Source organism: Equus przewalskii, chromosome 4 (assembly GCF_037783145.1).
Source record: "Equus przewalskii isolate Varuska chromosome 4, EquPr2, whole genome shotgun sequence".
NCBI lineage: Eukaryota > Metazoa > Chordata > Mammalia > Perissodactyla > Equidae > Equus > Equus przewalskii.
The window spans coordinates 20,229,665-20,239,064 of NC_091834.1; the positions used below are offsets into that span (position 1 = coordinate 20,229,665).

A 9,400-nucleotide genomic window follows, 5' to 3' on the forward strand; every position below is an offset into this window, starting at 1 on the left:
GGTCCCACATTGACCTCTGTTGAGCTCCGCCCTAGCCTCAATAAGGAATATAAGAAGCTCACCTGCAATAAGGATGTAGCTCAGACTGTGACGCTTCTTGCTGCTGGCTCCTGTACCCCTTGGCACCCAGGTTTCTGGAGCCAAGATCTCTGATGTCTTGGTAGGGGAAGAAAAATTTCCCTCTACCCTCTTAATTCAGTGACTGGGTCTTCAGTTGAACTGACAATAGACAAAGCAATAGGATGAAAGGAATGCAATTTTATTTGATGTTAAAAGTTTTACATGGCATTGGGGGACTTCACAGAAAGAAGAGAAACCCCCAAGAAATGGCTAGGCTTGTAGGTTTTTGTACCATCCAGACAAAGGAAGATAAATTTTAAGAGAAATGAAGGACAAAGGAAAGGACTCTGAGCTTCTAGGAGTTGCAGTTCGTGGGAAGGCAAATATATGGGGAAAGTGATGGTAGATAAAGGCTAGTTAGCGAGGTTTGCTTGGGTCGACCCTTTCTTGGTGCCATCTCATCCCCAGTGATAAGTTTGTTATCCCTTTCCTGGTGTCGGAGGTGGAGGACACCTTCACAAGCAGAATTTATCTTCTGCTTTCAGGTAGATAGGTGGAGAGCAGAGAATTCATCCTGTATCTGCTTTATCCTGATTGTCTTCAGCTCAAAATAATCCTTATGCCAGAGTGGGATATTTTGGGATGGTGTGTTCTGATATGCTATACTTGATTCTGCCTCCTGCTGCTGCTGCTGCTGCTGCTTCAGTCTCAAGTGACCACAGTCAGAGAGACCACCCTATAGAGTGTGGATGGAAGAGAATAACCACTGGATGGTGACTGACCTGGGCTCACATTCCGGACTTCGGTGAGCATGGGTGTACTACCTACTGTCTGCAGGACTTCATTTGTTCGTCTGTGAAGGTGGGATGATAATAGTTCCAGCCTTAAAAGTTTGTCATGAAGATGAAATGAGATGTCATAGGAAACACCTGGTGCCCAACACACAGCAGACACTCAAGGAGAGGTAGATTCCTTTCCAATCATTTTTCAGCCTCCTATTCTATTTCATACCCTCAGAGATATTTATATCCTGTCATCTAATTATCAAAATTGGCCTGGAATTGAATCAGTCTCAGCTTTTGGAGGGAGAGCTAACTGTGGAGAGTTGTGGGGAAGACAGTCATCTTTTTTGGAGTAGCTAGATCCTACTTCATCTATTTTAAGCATTTTCCTTACTGTATGTCATGAAACAAGGCATTATTCCATGGAATCTTTTATTTCCCTCATGATTAATCTCTTCTCTTTTTGATCGGGCAACAAAATTGATACACATCATCCAGTACTACTTCAATTGCCTTAAAGGGTGAAATATTAAGGAATCTAAGTTTCTGCCAACATCCAAGATGGATTATCAGGAACCAGATTTACCTTCCTCCCTGAAAAAAACAGAACAATGGTCAAAACACATGAAACAATAGTTTTCAAGGCAATACACATAAAGCAATGAATGGCAGTGATCTCTGCAAGAGAGAAAACCAATGAGTTGAATCTTATGATTGATTCACCTTATTCACTTGACAGAGTTTCCATGTAGCAGCACAGAGAGGGGGAAACTGCAGACCTTGACAAACTCCTTGGGTTGAGGAGGTGGAGCTAAGAGTCCAAAGAAACCAAGACAGAGTACCAGAAAAGAGAGGGCTGCATACAGACAGAACTGTCCAGAGATCAACAGAAGGTTTCCTTGAATATTCAACTGAGGAATGATCAGTACATGTATGTGAGGAAATTATCTGAGAGTGAAGAAAGAAGCATCCAAAAGCATTAGAAGGAGCAATGCCCAGGAAATCACAGGAGCTTGGAATAATGCCTATTCCCCGCCAGGATTAACAAGGAATCAGGATAGAGGGTACAGAAAGGTCTTGTCTCAGTAGTGAGGAATAATTTGCCCTACACTGAACACTGTTCTGTTCCCACCTAGCAAATCTTAAAAGCAAGACCTGAAAGAATCAAATTGTTTCTAAGTAGATTAGCTGCATTTTTAGAACAAAACTCAAGAATATTTATAAGAATACAAAAATATCCAGCACTCAACAAAGTAAAATTCAAAATGTCTGGTATCCCATAAAATATTATCAGGAATGAAAAGAAGCATCAATGAAAACATGATCCATAAAGACCAATTGAAACTGACCCAGAATTGCACAGACATTAGAATCATCAGACAGTACCTTACCCCATCATTTATTCCATTATCATAACTGTATTCCATATGTTCAAAATATTAAAGAGACATAGTTTGTGTGAATGACACAAATATAACTTCTATAGATGAAAACTACAATATGTGGGATGAAAATAAATTGACTGGGATTAATGGCAGATTAGACATTGCACAAGAAAAGATTAGTAAACTTGAAAATATAGCAATAGAAACTAAGCAAAATAAAATACAAAGAAAAAAGAGAGTGTGAACTTCAGCAACCTATTGTATGTCCAGTTGAAGTCGCTGAAGGAGGAGGAGGGGACAAAAATTTTGAAAAAAGAAAACAGCTGAAAATTGTCCAAATTTGATGAAAATTGTAAACCCACAGATCCAAGAAGCTCAACAAGAATCATAATGAAAACTATGCCAAGAAACATGATAACCAAATTGTTTAAACTACTTATAAAAAATCTTAAAAGGAGCCATAAAAAGAAAGAAACATTTTATATGAAGAAAAAAGACAAAGATGACATCAAATTTCTCCTCGGAAACAATACAAGTCAGAAAACAGTGGACAAACATGTTTAAATACCTAAAGAAAAAAAAATCTTGTCAATTAAAATTCTATGCCCATCAAATATATCTTCCAAACACAAAGACAAAATAAAGACAACATAAGAAATATAAAGCTGAAAAAAATCCATGACCGGCAGACCTGCACAAAAAAAATAAAATGTTACAGCATATGTCTTTTAGTCAGAAGTAAAATAATACCAGATGAAAGTATGAGTCTGCAAAACACATTGAAAAACTGTGGAAATGATAATCACATAGGTAAATACATAAGTTTTGTTTTCTGATTACTCAAATCTCTTTAAGTGATAACTATTTATATAAAAATAATAAAAATGCAGTGTGAGGTTAATAACATATATAAAAGCAAAATGCATAAAAACGATGAAACAAAGGTTGGAACAGGAGAAATGGAAGTACAGTATTGTAAAGTTCTCATTCTACATGTGAAGTGGTATGATATTATTAGAAAATAGACTTTGATAAGATTGTATACAATAACTCCTAAAACAACCACTAAAATATAAAAGAAGTAGTGATAGCACATAAGCCAAGAAAGAAGATAAAATGGAATCCTTAAAAAAATTCAGTTAATCCAAAAGAAGACAGAGCAAAAAAGAGGAAAAGGGAAAAAAAGAACAGATAGGACAAATAGAAAAACAGAAAGATGACAAATTTGCCTAAGACTGTCAATAGTCACATTAAATATAAATGGTCTAATACACCAACTAAATGCAGACGTTGTTACATTGGGTGAAAAAAGCATAATTCAATTATAGGCTACCTACAAGAAAAACACTTCAAAAATAAAGATAAAGCAGGAGGGACGTCAGCATCATGGTGGAGTGAGCTCTCCCTGTAAACTCTCCTCTCAAAGATACAATGAAAAGGACATTCATATTCCAACAGACGACATCCACACAACACAAAAGATGTCTGAGAGACCCACACAGCCATATGTCAGAAGGTGGAGGTGCTAAAGTCCCACCCCCAGGATGTAGAATGAGTTAGGAGTATGCTCCTCATCCTCCCTGAATGACAGCAACCCTTGGATTGTACATGACCTCCAAGAAGAAAGCGAGGAGGGAGCTGTGGCTCTCCATGGGAACACCACAGATCTCCAAGGTCCCTCACAGCCCAGGGGAAAGTCCTCCACAGAGGTGATTAGCTATCGTGAGGGAGTCTTCACCAAGCCAACACCCCAGGAAAGCAGATAGTAAGAGCAGAGCAAGAAGCCCCCAAGATCATGCAGGAGAAAGAAAGTTCCCCTCCCCCCACATGGTGCCCCAGGCCAACACCTGGGAGCTACCCCCGTGGATCACAGAAAGCTCAGAATATGCAGCTCTTGACCCCCACTCAGTGGCAACAGGTGGAAATGGCGATCAAATACTACCACAATGCGGAAGCACAAATCCATGCCGTCTAGCAGTATGAAAAAATATATTAAATCTCCAGACCAGAAGGAAAATGACAACTACTCGGAAATCAATCCTGAAGACACAGAAATCTATAACCTAAATGACAGAGATTTCAAAACCACTATCAATAAAAAATTCAATGTGTTAAAAGAGAATGCAGATGGACAATTCAACAAGTTCAGAAGCTACTTCACAAAAGAGATTGAAACTACAAAGAACCAAACAGAAGTATTGGAGATGAAAAATACAATGGATGAGATGAAGCAGAATATGGATTCCCTGAATGGTAGAGCTGATATCATGGAGGAACAAATCAGCAACATTCAGGATAGAAATATAGAAATGGTTCAGATGGAGGAGGAGAGGGTTAGAAGAAATGAAGAAAGTCTCTAAGAAATATCTGACTCAATTAGGAAATGCAACATAAGGATTAGAGGTATTTCAGAGAGAGAAGAGAAGGAAAGAGGAGCAGAAATGTTGCTCAAAGAAATAATAGCAGAGAACCTCCAAAACCTGCAGAAAGGGATGGAAATCCACATGAAATAAGCCACCAGATCTCCTAACTATGTCAATGTAAAAAGACCTACTTCATGGCATACAGTAGTGAAGATAGCAAAAGTCAATGACAAAGAAAAAATACTATCAGCAGCAAGCCAGAAGAAAATAACTTACGAAGGAACCCCTATCAGGCTTTCAGTAGATTTCTCAGCAGAAACTTACTGGCTAGGACAGAGTGGAATGATGTATTCAAATATTTGAAGGACAAAATCTTTCCAGTAAGAATACTCTGTCCAGCAAAAATATTCTCCAGTTATGATGGAGAAATAAAAACTTTCCCAGACAAACAAAAGCTAAGGGAGTTCATTGTCATAAGACCCCCCCCCCACAAGAAATCCTCAAGAAGGCCCTCATACTTGAAATAAAAAAGAATAAAGGGGTTACAAAGTCCTGAGTAGGGAGATAAATAGGTAGACAAAATGAGAAAATTGTAGCTATCCTTCAGAACAGGTTAGCAAATACTCAGGTAAGACATTAAAGATAAAGGGAAGGAAAACACCAAAAACAAATATAATTCTGTCATTTTAACCACAAACTGACAATACAAGATGGAATAATATGTGACAAAAACAACTTAGGAGGGGAAGAGGAAAGAGACTGAATTGCCTTAGTCTAAGGAAATAAGAGGTCATCAGAAAATGTACTATCTCATCTACGAGATTTTGCATACAAATCTCATGATAACCACTAAACAAAAAAGTAGAACAGAGACACAAATAATAAATAAGGAGGAAACTAAGAAATCCAGCATAAAAAACTACCTAACTGAATTGATAGTCCAAAATACATGGAACGAGAAAAAAAGGAAATGCTGGAGAACCAGGAATCAAGCAATAAAATGGCAGCATTAAGCCCTCATATATCAATAATCACTCTAAATGTAAATGGGTTGAGTTCTCCAATAAAAAGATACAGAGTGGCAAGATGGATTAAAGAACAAGACCTAACAGTATGCTGCCTCCAGGAAACACATCTCAGCTCCAATGACAAACACAGGCTCAGAGTGAAGGGATGAAAGATGATACTCCAAGCTAATGGCAAACAAAAGAAAGCAGCTGTTGCAATACTTATATTAGACAAAGTAGACTTCAAGATAAGACAGGTAAAGAGAGACAAAGAGAGGCAGTATATAATGATCAAAGGGACACTCCAGCAAGAAGACGTAACACTTATAAATATCTATGCACTCAACACAGGAGCACCAAAGTAGACAAAGCAACTATTAACAAACCTAAAAGGAGATATTAACAAAAACACAATAATAGTAGGGGACCTTAACGCTCCACTCATATCAGTGGATAGATCACCCAGACAGAAAGGCAACAAGGAAACAGTGGAATTAAATGAAAAACTAGACCAGATGGACTTAGACGTATATAGAACACTCCATCCTAAAACAGCAGAATACACATTCTTCTCAAGTGCTCATGGAAAATTCTCAAGGATGGCCCATATGTTGGGAAACAGGGTAAGCCTCAATAAATTTATGAAGATTTAAACAATACAAGCATCTTTTCTGACCACAATGCTATTAAACTAGAAATTAACTACAAGAAAAAAGCTGAGGAAGGGACAAAGATGTGGAGACTAAACAATATGCTACTGAACAACCAATGGATCATTGAAGAAGTTAAAGGAGACATCAAAAAATATCTGGACACAAATGAAAATGAAAACATACCATACCAACTATACAGGATGAAACAAAAGGGGTACTAAGAGGGAAATTCATTATAATACAGGCTCACCTTACTATCTATTAAAGGAATTGAATTTATAGATAAAATCCTTTCTACAAGATAACTCCAGGCCAAGATGGCCTCACTGGGGAATTCTACCAAACACTTAAGGAAAATAATACAAACACTACACAAACTCTTCCAGAAATTTGAAGAAGGAATGCTTCCCAATTCATTCTATGAGGCCAGCCACTACCCTGATACCAAATCAGACAAATCCTTTAGAAGAAAAGAAAACTAGAGACTAATGTCTATCATAAATATAGATGCAAAAATTCTAAAACAAATTTTAGCAAATTGGATCTAATAATATATAAAAAAAATTAAAAGTAAATCATGACCAAATTGGATGTATCTGAGGAAGGCATATATGGTTTAGCAATCAAAAACCAATAATTAATTAATAATATTAACAAAATCACAAAGAAAAATCATATGATCATCCCAATAAATGCATAAAAAGCATTGACAAAATACAACATTCATTTCTGATAAAAACTCTCAGAAAACTAGAAACAAAAGGGAACTTCCCCAACCCAATAAAAGACACCTGTGAAAAACTTATAGCTAACATCATACTTAATGGTGAAAGACTGAATGCTTTTCCCCTAAGATCAGGAACAAGATAAATTTGTCTAGTCTCACCACTTCACTCAAACTGGACTAGTGGTTATAGCCAGTACAGTATTGCAAGAAAAGGAAAGAAAGGCATCCAGATTGGAAAGGAAGAAGTAACACTACCTTTATTTTCAAACAACATGATTATCCATGCAGACAATCTGATGGAATCTACACAAAAGTTACTTTATTTGTGAGTTTAACAGGATTGCAGGACACAAGATTGACGTGAAAAATCAATTGTGTTTCTATATATTATCAACAAACAATTGGAAATTGATATTTAAACTGTTATTTATAATAGTACCCAAAAGTATTAATTAGTTCAGGATAAATCTGACAAAAAGTGTGAACCACTTGCACACTGAAAACTAAAAGACATTGCTAAGAAAAATTAAATATGACCTAATGAATGGAAAGACAGAGCTATACCTCGTTCATGGATTGGAAGACTAAATATTGTTATGATGTCAATTCTCTATGAATTAATCTATAGATTCATGGCATTCCCAGGACAAATCCTAGCTATTTTGTTTTGGTAGAAACTTTCAAACTGATTCTAAAATTGGGAGAACTAACACTACCTGATTTAAAAGCTTGTTATAAAAACAGAGTAATCAGCACAGTATGGTATTGGCATAAGGAGAGACAAACAGATCAATGAAACAAAACAGACCCACACGTATACAGACAATTGATTGTCATAAAGGTGTAAAGGCAATGCAATGAGAAAGGATAGGGGCTTCAAATTACTGTTTTGGAACAGTTAGATATGCATGTACAAACAAAAATTAACTTTCATCTGTAATTCACGCTTTATACAAAATTAACTCAAAGTGGATCATAGATCTAAAAGTAAAAGTTAAAACTATAAAATTTCTAAGAGAAAATTTTTGTGCTCTTGTATTAGGCAAAGATGTCTTAGATACAAAGAAAGCAGTTCAGTGGTTGCTTGGGGTTAGGGGAGCCGTGGGTGGGAGAAAGGGATTACCAAAGGGCAGGGGAGGGATTTTGGGGTTGGAGATGATACCTTATCTTGATCCTGGTCATGATTTCACCTGTGTACACATTTATTAAAAGTTATCAAGCTGTACACTTTAAATAGGTACAGTTTATTGTATTTCAATTACACCTCACTGAGGCTGTCTGAAAAAACATTAAGGGGTTGACTGGGATGAAATTATTTTGAAACTGCACCTTCTTTCTGAGAGCTTTTCTGGGAGTGTTGCTGGATCCTCAGGGCCTTCAGAGCTGATTTACGTGACACCATCTGCCCCAGGAGAGCACTCAGAAGCTAGGACACACATCTCTGTGGCCTGGGTGAGGCAGTTGATCTGAACTCACAGAGCACACCTGGTGTAGGCTTTCATTTTTCATCTTATTTACTTAATTGTTAAGTTATGGCTTGCTTCATTTCAGAAATCCTTTGAGATGATTTTAAGTGTGTAACAGGGAAAACTCTTAATCTCCAATATAAAATGTGTAAGAAATCACATTTCTTTCTTTCCTGTTTTTTTAATGAATCTCCTTAATTTCATGTTCAAGCCCTGTCTTATTGAGCTAGCAAAAAAGTCAACCTCAGTAATCCTGGGAAAGCCCCCACTCACAACATCAAGCTTCTGCGGCCTCCCACAGTGCCCCGAGCACCTGCCGTCTGCCTGCCCTGGCTGCCTTTTCTTGAATCCTTAGGCCTTGCTGGCTCTCTTGCTCTGGTCATGTTGAGCTGAGGAATCATTGGTCACATTGGGTCCATCCTTCCTGGTGTGTCGTGGCTCTCTCCCTCCAAAGCCTTGTCCTTTTCTTAGGGCATTGTCAAAATCTACAATAGTGGATTTCTCAGATCTCTCTCTCTCTCTCTCTCTTTCCTCCAGCCCAGGGAAAAATTGCTTTTGTCTGAAGAAAATCCCTCTTCTCCTCTCCATATTTTCCTCAGGCACCGTCTCTTTCCTCATATCCTATTTTCTTCAGTAAACTTGAGAAGTCTATCTCCAATATGCCCCTGTTAGGGGAAGGGAAAGAAAAAAATAGAGAAATAACTGAACTCCTCAAAAATCATCCTTCCACATATATAAGAAAATACAACTATTTTTAAAAACCAACACTAGAGCTAATACAAATTAGAAGAGACAGTTAAAAGGAAGGGTGTGTAGGCTGAGGGTTCTAAGCTCCCTGCCAAATCTGACCAGTTCCATGAGTTTCATCATTTAGGAGACACAACATTCAGAGCACTCCACCAGAACTTCAAATAAGAGGAATGGGAACTCTTTAATTTGCAACCTTTTGTATTTGAA

The 9,400-nt window shown here is 37.5% G+C and overlaps 1 long non-coding RNA gene across 1 annotated transcript; it reads right to left on the reverse strand.

Moving 5' to 3' along the window:
• Positions 1-238: 238 nt before the first annotated feature.
• Positions 239-9,108, reverse strand: LOC139082777 (uncharacterized). The gene is made up of 2 exons (XR_011539003.1): positions 8,757-9,108; positions 239-1,436 (listed from the first exon to the last, which is right to left on the reverse strand). It is a non-coding gene; the product is annotated as an uncharacterized lncRNA (long non-coding RNA).
• Positions 9,109-9,400: the final 292 nt, after the last annotated feature.